Here is a 13009-nt window from a genome sequence, read left to right as displayed (position 1 = left end):
GCCCAAGCCAGGGCTTTTCCAGACAGCAGGCTGACTACGAAAGCCACCTTAGACCTTTCAGTGGGGAACTGGTCCGACATCATCTCCAAGTGTAATGAACATTGGGAAAGGAAGCCACGGCAAAGCTTAGAGTCCCCATCAAATTTATCCGGCAAGGATAGTCGTAGTCCAGAAGCGGCCACTCGCTGCGGAGGAGGTACAGGAGCTGGCGGAGGAGATGGTTGCTGGAGCTGTGGTAGTAACTGTTGTAGCATAACAGTCAGTTGAGACAGCTGCTGGCCTTGTTGCGCAATCTGTTGTGACTGCTGGGCGACCACCGTGGTGAGGTCAGCGACAACTGGCAGAGGAACTTCAGCGGGATCCATGGCCGGATCTACTGTCACGATGCCGGCTGGCAGGTAGTGGATCCTCTGTGCCAGAGAGGGATTGGCGTGGACCGTGCTAGAGGATCGGTTCTAAGTCACTACTGGTTTTCACCAGAGCCCGCCGCAAAGCGGGATGGTCTTGCTGCGGCGGTAGTGACCAGGTCGTATCCCCTAGCAACGGCTCAACCTCTCTGGCTGCTGAAGATAGGCGCGGTACAAGGGAGTAGACAGAAGCAAGGTCGGACGTAGCAGAAGGTCGGGGCAGGCAGCAAGGATCGTAGTCAGGGGCAACGGCAGGAGGTCTGGAACACAGGCTAGGAACACACAAGGAAACGCTTTCACTGGCACTAAGGCAACAAGATCCGGCGAGGGAGTGAAGGGGAAGTGAGGTGATATAGGGAAGTGCACAGGTGTAAACACTAATTGGAACCACTGCGCCAATCAGCGGCGCAGTGGCCCTTTAAATCGCAAAGACCCGGCGCGCGCGCGCCCTAGGGAGCGGGGCCGCGCGCGCCGGGACAGAACTGACGGAGAGCGAGTCAGGTACGGGAGCCGGGGTGCGCATCGCGAGCGGGCGCTACCCGCATCGCGAATCGCATCCCGGCCAGAGGCGGTATCGCAGCGCCCCGGGTCCGTGGAACCGACCGGAGCGCTGCAGTGAGAGGAGTGTAGCGAGCGCTCCGGGGAGGAGCGGGGACCCGGAGCGCTCGGCGTAACACCAGCAATAAACATCTGTGGAAAGAACAGATGTTTGTGTTGCAATATTCTACAGGACAAGTGTTCTAATTTTAAATCTAATATTACAAATGAAACTTTTCAGATTAAACACAATTATAACTGCGATACAAACTATGCGGTTTACCTATTAGAGTGCCCGTGTCAATTACAGTATGTGCGGTCAGACGGTGTGGCCCCGCATGAACGCACATCGCTTTAACATCAGGAAGGGATATCCACTATATGTTTTGCATTGAAACACAATAATAATCCGGAACTTCTAAAACTTATCATTATTGATGAGATCCCTGAAGATCAGAGAGATCGCTTTCGCAAACTGATCAATAAGGAATCCTACTGGATATTTAAACTGAAATGCCTTCAACCTGATGGTTTAAATAAGACGATCGAAAATGTAACATAATTGATGCATTTAGGTTTTATTGCTTGTTTTTTGTCTTTCTATGCACTGTAGACCTCTAAGTTTATGATTTTTAATGTATATATTGATACTTACTGTTTTGATGCATTCCGGTCCGTTCATCTTGTGTTTCCTCTGATACGCCGTGACCCTGATCTTGTGTTTCCTCTGACACGCCATGACCCTGATGACAACTTCCGGTCCGACGTGTCTGGAGGATTCACACGCCGTAAGTTAATTGAGTTGTGTTTTAAGTTTGTATAAATATGTCTATGTGACCATTAGATGTTGTGAACTTGAAAAAGACGCCTGTCCTGGCGTCGAAACGCGTTGTTCCAATTAAATCGCCTAGTGATCTTCTTATTCCTCATCCATTCTGCACCGATTCAAGTCCTTGTGGAGTTTGGAGGTTTTTGCTACATTTGCTACACCGTTGCGGTGGTGGGACTGGCTGCATTGTGGAATACCTCTTACAGTGTTGTGCCTGACTTTGCACAACCTATTGGGTAAGCGCATCCGATAATATCGGCTTAGTTATATTATCCTTTTAATGCACTATGGAGCGCTTCTTGTCTTTTTACATGAGCTTCAGCATCAGAACGGTATCCCACAACATAGTCTTATTTGTGACGTTGCCACACGTTGGAATTCCACCCTCCATATGTTGGACAGACTATACGAACAAAGAAAAGCCATCACCGATTTCTTGATGATCCAAGCAGATAGGAGTACTCCCCTGTGTAACTTCAATGTGAACCAGTGACAGCTCATACGTGACACCTGCCATTTACTGAGGCCCTTTGAGGAAGCCACATTATTTGTAAGTCGCCTGAATGACACCATGAACGACGGAATTCCACTCCTACATTTCCTACAACAAATGATTGAAATGATGGCTGGTCACGGCAATGGAGACGTTGCGCCTGCATCTCAAGGCTACATTATCCCTATGGGGGCTGAACTGGAGGAGGATGAGGGGCAGAGTGGAGCACAGTTTAGGTTAGATGAGATGGTGTTTCTAGTCATCAGACAGGAGAGGAGCAGCAGGAGCAGCCAGAGGATTATGAGGAAGGCGAGACAGAGGACCCAGACACATCTTGGCAGTATGCAGTGGAGATGGAGGCAGGTAGTCCCTCCGAGTCACTGGCGCAAATGGCACGATGCATGCTCAGTTGCTTGCGTAGTGACCCCCGAATTGTCAAATTCATCAGCGGGATGACTTCTGGATCTCCACCTTATTAGACCCTTGCTACCGTCCCAGCCTTTTTTACACCCACTGAGAGGGAGGACAAACTGACCTACTACAGAGAGATCCTACGCAGTCAGTGTGCCGATGCCTATCGGCGACATGGTACATCCACTCGCAGGTCTGACTCGGGGGGCCCTCTGTGCTCACCTTCCACTGCCATGGCTGCTGGGGAGGGGAGGGGTGGCAGGGGCAGTACCAGCTCAATCAACAGCAGCCTGAGTCTACAGTCGCCGATGAGTAGCTTTCTTTACCTGCATAGTGAAGCAACTCATCAGCAGCAGGTAGATATGGAGCAGGACCTGAACCAGCAGGTGGTGGCATACCTTGACATGGCCATGCCAACAAACATTGAAAATCCGCTGGATTTCTGGGCAGCCAAACTTGATTTATGACCGCAACTAGCAGAGTTTGCCCTGGGAAAGTTGTCCTGCCCGGTCAGTAGTGTGCCATCAGAGCGGTTGTTAAGAGCAGCCGGGGCCACAGTCACCCCAAGGCGAACTCGTCTGTCCACGAACAATGTGGAGAGACTGACGTTTGTCAAGATGAATCAGGGATGGATCAGCCAGGATTTCCAGCCACCAATGCCAGATGCCTCAGAGTAGATTGACCATGCTGCTACACCAACACTTCCCAATTATGGTTATGAACTTTCAGGAACTACTTGCCTCACTGACGCTTCTGGCCTTGGGCCTTTAATTTTTAGTTGTTTAGCAGTAGCTAAATACAAGCTTAATTAAAATTTCAACATTGATCTTTAAATGTAAGGGGTTATGAAACCCTCTTGGGTACTGCCAATGCCTGCTCCTGACTCATCCTGTGTCTTTCAGGAACTACTTGCCTTCATGATGCTTCTGGGCTTGGGACTTTAATTGTAGGATTATTTAAATAGATACATACATATTTCATTTAAATTTCAACATTTATGGGGTTATTAAACCCTCTTGGGTACAGTTTTTTTTTCAAGTTTTCTGATAATTTGAATTTTCCTGAATAATATCCATTAGACCATTTGTGGTCCACCGTCCTGCATTATAGAGTCTTCTGGACTCTTGGATATGCGCTTGTTCTTAAACAAAGGTTAAAAAAAAAAAGAATGGCCGGTCAGGGCAATGGAAACGTTGCGCCTACATCTCACGGCCACATGAGCCCTGTGGGGGCTTGTTGGATTTGGTCCTTTGTACCCACACGCTGGGGTCCGGGACACTCAAACTTTGATTTCAATTTAAAAGTAGAAAATCAGATATTTCAATAGTCTCCTCATGCATCAACAAACTCCAGGCTGTGTCATTCATGCAATATATGGTTTACTGATGCCGCTGTGGGGGCTTGTGAGATTTTGGTCCTTCGTACCCACACGCTGGGGTCCAGGACACTCAAAGTTTGATTTAAATTTCAAATAAAAAAATCAGACAGTTCAATGGTCTCCTCATGCATCAGCCAACTCCAGGCTGTGTCATTTAGGCAATATATGGTTTACTGATGCCACTGCTGGGCCTGGGTCTGGGAAAGGAAGCATAGGTAGCACCCTCTATCCAAAATCTTCGGCTTAAATTTCTAAATTAATCTTTTAATCTTAGGGATTGTGAAGGCCTAGTGCCTACTCATGCTGCCAACACCTTCACGCTATGTCATTCAGCCACTCTATGGTCTCCTCATGCTGTGCCAACACCTCAATGCTGTGTCATTCAGCCACTATATGGTGTCCTCATGCTTCAGCCTCATCCAAGCTGTGTCATTCAGCCACTATATGGTGTCCTCATGCTGCCAACACCTCCACGCTGTGTCATTCAGTCACTATATGGTCTCCTGACTAGAGATGTCGCGAATTGTTTGCCGGCGAACAGTCCCCGGGAACTCAGCATGTTCGCATCGCCAGGCCAAGTTCGATCCGCCCCCTATACTTTAGCATTGTGGTAAACTTTGACCCTGTGAGTCAGAGTCAGCAGACACATTACAGCCAATCAGCAGCAGTCCCTCCCTTCCAGACCCTCCTACCTCCTGCACGGATGCCATTTTACCTTCATTCGGCATACTGCAGGCTTAGAAAGTGGAGGGACAGAGAAGCTGCTCCTGCTGTAATAGGGAAAGTGATAGCTAGGTTGCTGCTAGGTGGTGTATTCAGGGTCCACTTTACTCCTAAAGCACTAGTCTAACATCTGCTTTAAGGACAGCACCCAAATATCAGTCCGTTTGTCAGGCTCAAATATCAGTCCGTTTGTCTTGCAACAGCTGGAGGCACCCTGGTTGGTTGGGAACCGCTGGTTAAAAGGGGTACTCCAGTGTAAAACTTAAGTTCCTTCAAGCAACTAACTACAGTATTAAAAGGGCTATGAGTTCAGTCCGTGTGTCTTCCAACAGCTGGAGGCACCCTGGTTGGGAGGGAACCGCTGCTTAAAAGGGGTACTCCGGTGTGAAACTTTATTTCCTTCAAGCAACTAACTACAGTATTAAAAGGGCTATAAGTTCAGTCCTTGTGTCTTGCAACAGCTGGAGGCACCCTGGTTGGGAGGGAACCGCTGGTTAGAAGGGGTACTCCAGTGTAAAACTTAATTTCCTTCAAACAACTAACTACAGTATTAAAAGGGCTATAAGTTCAGTCCATGTGTCTTGCAACTGCTGGAGGCATCCTGGTTGGGGACCTCTGCTTAAAAGGGGAACTCCGCTGGCAACCTTTTTTGCTTATTGTCACACTAGTGAAATCACATTTGGTGTGACAGTTGTTCAAAAAAATATATACCTTTTTTTGGGTGTGAAATAAAACCAGTCAGTTCACGTCACAGTTGTGAGTTTTTTTGCCTGCAGGGCTAATTGTGGCACCCTAGTGCAAATCACATTTGGTGTGACACTTGTGCAAATAAAAAAAACTAAAAACTTTTTGGGCTGTGAAATAAAACCAGTCAGTTCACGTCACAGTTGGGAGTTTTTGGGCCTGCTGGGCTCATTGTCACACTAGTGCAAATCATATGTAGGTTGACAGTTGTGTAAATTTGAAAAAAAACTTTTTTGGCTGTGAAATAAAATCAGACACTTCACTTCACACTTGGGAGTTTTGGGGCCTGCTGGGCTCATTGTCACACTAGTGCAAAGCATATGTGGTGTGACAGTTGTGTAGATTTGAAAAAAAATTCCTTTATTTGGCTGTGAAATAAAATCAGTCAGTTCACTTCACACTTGGGAGTTTTTGGCCCTGCTGGGCTCATTGTCACACTAGTGCAAAACATATGTGGTGTGACAGTTGTGTAAATTTAACAAAAAATTTTTTTTTTTGACTAATAGATTGAATAGCAGTTAGTTGTCTGCAAGCGTGTGTGTCAGGCCTACAGCGTCTACTCTAGGTCTATGTCTGTCAAGGACATGTTTGAGCGTAAGATGCCAATGTCACAAGGTCACCCCCTAGCCCGGCGTCTGACAGCTGGCTTGTCTGAACTCATAGCCCGCCAGCTTTTAAAAAATTTATTAAAAAAAATAAAAAAAAATATCTAAAAACTTTTTTTTAGCTATTGGGACACCGCAGTGGAAGGTACCCGGCCAAAATTTCTTTGCACAAATGGCAATTCCCAACTGGTACTCGATTGTGCAACAGGAAGTAATGGCATGTCTGGCACACAGTGTTGGGGCAAGAGTCCATCTGACCACTGATATCTGGTCTGCAAAGCATGGTCAGGGCAGGTATATCACCTACACTGTGCATTGGGTAAACCTGGTGACGCTGTGCAGGGTTGCCGCGGTGGATTTTGAATGAAGACGGGCCTCTTGAAGCTTATTGGTTGCTCGCTGCTGGATGGTATGGTGGCGACCAATCAGGAACGTGCCGTACATGGCTGTGTACAGTTACGCTGTCATAGGAAAAAGTCGGTGAGGGGATGTCATCCAAACATGGGCATGGGGATGGTAGGCTTAACTCTGATTGGCTGTTCGGGATGTCAAGTGAGCCAATCAGGTTGCAAGTCGAGTTCAGGTTGCAAGTCTTTGCCGCTGGTGGCGGCAGGATGTCTTTCAAATCTTTCAGCAAATCGCTGCTGGGTAGGTCCGGGTGGCGACCAATCAGGTTAAAGACGTATAATTCCTCTTTGAGGGATTCCTAGAGGCATCGGCGGCAAATCTTTTTTGAAGAATTCGACCAATCGCTGCTAGGCAGGTCCGGGCAGCGACCAATCAGGGATGAGACGTGTATTTCCTCTTTGGAGAATTCCAAGAGGCATCGGCGGCAACTCTTTTTTGAAGAATCCGACCAATGACATTCCGTCTGGCTAAGGTGGCGACCAAGGATGACTTGCATGACTTATCCGCCACCAACTATTGTTCAAGCCGCAATGTTTTAGAGCACTTTCAGGATGGGAAACAAACTGACATTTTTCTGGCTGCTGCTACAGCAGCGGCTGAACAATACCAAATTTTTCAGCCATGTGTACATTCCTAATTTTTCTGGTACTCTCTGCTGACATCTCTGTCCATCATGCCAGTGAGGCGCTTGATTTGCAACTGCCCAACACGTTTGAATTCAACACTCCTAATGTTTGACCGCCTGCTCCAACAAGAAAAAGCCGTTAACAAATATTTGTATGACATCTGCGGAGCTGGGAATTTTTTTGCCACATTATTGAACGCTCACGCGCAATGCCTGTAGGCTCATACGTCCTTTTGAGGAGGTGACAAACCTATTCAGTCGCACTGAGGGCACCATCAGCGACATCATACCATTTGTTTTCTTCCTGGAGCGTGCCCTGCGAAGAGTGCTGGATCATCCAGTAGATGAGTGTGAAGAGGAAGGAGTTGTGGTCACCATCACCACCAGAAACAGCCTTATCAGCATTGCTTGCTGGACCTGCGGCAACACTGGAAGAGGATTGTGAGGAAGAGGAGTCAGAGGAGGAATGTGGCTTTGAAGAGGAGGAGGAAGACCAACCACAACAGGCATCCCAGGTTGCTCATTGTCACCTATCTGGTTCCCATGGTGTTGTACGTGGCTGGGGGGAAGAAGATGATACCTTCCCTGACATTACGGAGGACGAGGAATGGGACATGAGTAGCTCGTCATCTACCTATGTGCTGCCTAAAGGGGGGCTCTAACTATGTGCTGCCTAATATGGGGAAATCTATGTGCTGCCTAAAGGGGGATCTAACTATGTGATGCCTAAAGGGGGGCTCTATGTACTGCCTAAAGGGGGCTAAAGCACGTTATTCTAAAGAATTTAGAAATGTTAGGTGATTTTTGCCCTTTATGGATTAAAACCGGACTCTGCATCAACTATGTAATTTTCCATGGGAGTTTTGCCATGGATCCCCCTCCAGCAAGCCATTAGTCCCCTTGAAACAACTTTTAAATCACTATTGTGGCCAGAAAGAGTCCCTGTGGGTTTTAAATTTTGCCTGCCCACTGAAGTCAATGGAGGTTCGCCCGGTTGTGAACATTTGCAGAAGTTCGCGTACCAAAAATGTTATGTTCGTGACATCACTACTCCTGACACTGATGCCACCAGGCTCTGTCATTGTGCTGCTGTGCGACAGTGATTCTAAAAGCGATGCTGGTAATCTGCATGTTATTCTGAATAACAGTATTATTTCACTACCCCAGCACACTCCATATGTGTTTTAGAACACAGCAAAGTGTTCTATAACCCTATTGAGGCTGTATGTAGGCTGGAAATAGCCTTTTTTAATATATTCGGATCGAATCAAACTTTTCCGGAAAAGTCGGCGAATCGGCCGAATCGAATTTTTCAAAAGTTCGCTCGTCTCTAGTTGTAACATGCACGTCTTCATAAAGAGCTCGGTCCGAGCTGGAAATGCGTTGAAAGTGCTTTTAAAATATTTTATGCATTATCCTGAAAATAAAAAAAAACTTTTATTGGGCGAAGCGCCTGAATTGGAGTTTAAATTTTTTCTCACTACAAGACAAACAGTATAACTTGACCATTAAAAAAATATTTGTCTGATATTTTTTCTATCAATCCAAGACTGGAAATTTCATTTTCTACAAAAGGATTGAAGAGATATGAGAGAAATATCACTTTCTATGATATTTTCACCTTTTGTATTAAGTATGAGACTAGAGATGAGCGAATCGAAGCTGACAAATCTAAATTCGTTACGAATTTCATGAAACTTCATTAAACTCCATTTAGTGCGGTCCAGGCTCCAGGGCATTTAAAATGATGGATCCACATGTGAGGATGTGGGGCAAGGAACTCTGGGAAGGCGGGAACAACAGTAGGCAGGATGACCGTGAATCACATTCAGGATGCAGCCAGTCACCCCTGTGATGTCAAAGCCCTATATAATCGGCAGCCATATTGCGGCCAGTCACTTCATTCATTACACTGCAAAGAGATAGGACTGACAGCCTGTGTGTGTGTGTGTGTTACACAGAAAAGCTTTTTCCAGCAGCATGTTTTGTATTGTATGTTTATAAAATGTAAAAATAAAGAATAAAAAAAAAGATAGAGGTTACTGGCTAAAGTAAAAATCTGTTTCAGTGGAAAAAAGCACTGCTGTATGTCCCCCAGAACGCTGATGTGGCTAGGAGAGTCACATCAGCATTCTGGGGGACAGAGAGCAGTGCTTTTTTCCACTGAAAAGGATTTTTACTTTAGTCAGTAATCTCTTTTTTTTATTCTTTATTTTTAAATTTTATAAACATACAATAGAAAACATTGTGGCAATCTCATAATCTCAACATCTTTTAGGGGAATAGAGGATATTGACAGATTCCTTATTTGCTACTAATCACATCCCGTACCTCATAGACCCTGCTTAGCTTCTCCAACCTTCCTGCCACTTACTCCATGTCCTATCAAATTCTCTTTGCTTTTTCTACAAAAGGATTGAAGAGATATGAGAGAAATATCACTTTCTATGATATTTTCACCTTTTGTATTAAGTATGAGACTAGAGATGAGCGAATCGAAGCTGAAAAATCTAAATTCGTTACGAATTTCATGAAACTTCATTAAACTCCATTTAGTGCGGTCCAGGCTTTGGCGTCCTTATTCTAAATCCTTCATAACTTTTGACTCTCTCCACCAAACATATCCACTGTTCAATGTGTGGGGGATTGTGAAATTATCAAATATTTAGCAAGGGTTACTACTTTCAACAATAGATCATTTAAATTCCCAAACTCTTTTATCATACCTAAAATTGACGACCCAATTTCCAAATGTATTATTTTCTTAAATTTTTTTTTACCAAACAGTCTATCTGCCCCCAGAAGCCCTTCACCTTTCTAAAGATCCTTATCAAATGAATAAAATTTGTTTTATCCTCCAAACATTTTGGGCAGGTCGAGTCTTGTCTGCAGCCTATCCCTTCAAGAAAAACGGGGGAATAATATAATCTATAAATAATCCTTAACCATAAGAACTGGAACTTTTTATTCGAAGATCCCAACACCACATTATTCCAAATTTTTTCCCAAGTAGGGCCTTCCAAGGGTCCTATATCTCTCTCCCATTTCTCTTTATTATGATCTTGAAAATTAATAGGTGTTTAAAAAAATTAACCCTTTATAAATGTTCCTTGTGTTCTGTGGTTCCATAATATAAGTGAAAAGTTTATGTTTCTATATTAAATGTATCTATCTCGTGTATATCTATCTGCCTCTTTTAATTGTAAATAATAAAATTCCTACCTTTCCCAAATTTTAAATTCTGTATTCAATGATTTAAATGATCTCAACTCCCCTTGGTGATAAAGCTAATGTACAAGACCTTGTGCACAGTCGCTTTTCCAAGCCTCTATTAAATTCCATAAATGTATAGTTCCCCCAAATTCTTGTGCATCTAAAACTGTGTTTTATTTCACAAATAAGTTTAATTTAATTCCAAACTTTATAAAAAATTCAAAAATAGAAAAAAAAATTTAATAAGTGTTTCCTTGGTTGTGATTTTAAAATCTCAAATATATTTTCGTATTCCCTTAAATAAAAATGTATCAAATGCGCCAAGATGCTATTCTTATTCCCCTGCTATATATCCTTGACTTTTGCCACAATAAAATAGTATTTAAAGTTCGGTAATACCCATCCTCCTTTCCCTTCCAGAAGAATGAGAGTTGAGTACTTTATTCTTACTCGACCCCGTCCCCATACCAACTTATTGATGATTGCTTCTAAACCCTAAAACCAGGATTCTGGTATGCAAACTGGGGCTGCCCTAATTACATACAATATCTGCAGAAGAAAGATCATTCTCAATGCTGCCACTCTGTCTGCCTGCGATAGTGGTAATTTACCCCATATGTTCACCTTTTTCCTAAGTTTTTCTTTTAGTGGCTTAAGATTGGATTCCAAAAAAGACTTACAACTTGCTGTAATTTCTATTCCCAGATATTTTAGGGACTCACCTCTTTTTAAACATGTTACCCCCTGATCTAATATCTTTGTAACATAGTAAAATAATAGTTCATAAGGTTGAAAAAAGATCAGAGTCCATCTAGTTCAACCTATATCCATAATGAGTCCCTACTGAGTTGATCCCGGGGAAGGCAAAAAATCCTCAAACAAGAGGTAAAAATTCCTTCCCGACTCTAATATGGCAGTCAGATTAAATCTCTGGATCAACATGCTGTCCCTAAATATCTAGTATACATAACCATCAATGTTATTATTCCCCAAAAATGCATCCAGACCTTCCACTACTCGTAATAAGAAGAATTTCTCCCAATTTACCTTAATTCCTGATATTACTCCAAATTCATCCACAATTTCTATTACATTTGGTGTATCATAGGGCTTATCTAGGAATAAAATCATATCATCGGCATATAAGAGGATCTTATTGTTCTCTTCTTTTATCCCAAACCCTCTTATATCAACCAATCTCCTAATTGCCTCAGCCAGAGGTTCTATAAATAATACAAAGAGAAGCAGGGAAAGGGGACAACCCTGTCTAGTTCCCATTGAGAGCAGAAAGGAGTCAGTCAGTCTTCCATTAATAATAATACTAGCAATTGGGTCGTTATATAATAGTTTCACCCATCTTATAAACCTTTCACCAAATTCAAACTGGTCCATAATACATAGTTACCATAGTTACATAGTTAGTATGGTTGAAAAAAGACATACATCCATCAAGTCCAACCAGGGAATTGAAGTGAAGGGTGTAAGGGGATAAGGGAAAGGGATGTAGTTTTATAATTCTGCATAAGCATTAATGTTATTTTGTTCCAGGAATGTATCTAACCCTGTTTTAAAGCTGTTAATTGTTCCTGCTGTGACCAGTTACTGAGGTAGACCGTTCCATAAATTCACAGTCCTCACGGTAAAGAAGGCGTGTCGCCCCTTTAGACTAAACCTTTTCTTCTCCAGACGGAGGGAGTACCCCCTCGTCCTTTGGGGGGGTTTAACCTGGAACAGTTTTTCTCCATATTTTTTGTATGGGCCATTTATATACTTATATACGTTTATCATATACCCCCTTAAACGTCTCTTCTCAAGACTAAACAATTGTAACTCCTTTAATCGCTCCTCATAGCTAAGATATTCCATGCCCCAATACACCAAAGAAACTCCCATTCTACCCTGTCAAAGGCCTTCATTGTGTCCAATGACAGGGCAGAACAGGAAGAATCCCCTTCCATCTGCATGCTAGCCAACACTTTTGCTATACTGTCATGAATTTGCCTTCCTGAAATAAAGCCGGACTGGTCTACATGGATTAATGTCGGTATCACCTCAACTAGTCTACGTGCCAAAATTTTTGCTTAAATTTTCATGTCCACATTTAATAGTGATATTGGTCTTAAGGCAGTCAGTTCTATTATGGGTTGTTCTTTCTTAGGAAATAATGTAATATTCGCCTCCATCATAGATGGGGGTAGTTTACCACTCTGCCAGGATTCATTAAATACATTCAGTAATTTAGGCAGCAATATTCCCCCCCAATTCCTTATATATCCCCACCAGAATTCCATCCGGACCCGGAGCAGACTTTTCTGATAGAGAGTGGAGGGCAATTTTCACCTCCTCCAAATTCAGAGGTCTTTCCAAATGGTCCCTCATTGTTTCAGGAAGTTTTGGTAACTATCCGTCCCATAAACAATTCACAATTTTCCTCAGAGGGTTTAATTTCGGATTTATACAAACTAGAGAAGAATTAAACAACCTTCTGCCATATCTCCTTAGGTTGGGTTATTATTAGAGATGAGTGAACTTTTCAAAAATTCGATTCGGCCGATTCGCCGAATTTTCCGAAAAAGTTTGTTTCGATCCAAATGAATCTATATTAAAAAAGGCTATTTCTAGAAAATTTGAAATTA

This window comes from Hyla sarda, chromosome 4 (assembly GCF_029499605.1).
Source record: "Hyla sarda isolate aHylSar1 chromosome 4, aHylSar1.hap1, whole genome shotgun sequence".
NCBI classification, from domain to species: Eukaryota; Metazoa; Chordata; class Amphibia; order Anura; family Hylidae; genus Hyla; species Hyla sarda.
The sequence above is the reverse complement of the archived record's forward strand: the minus strand, read 5'-3'. Positions refer to the sequence as shown.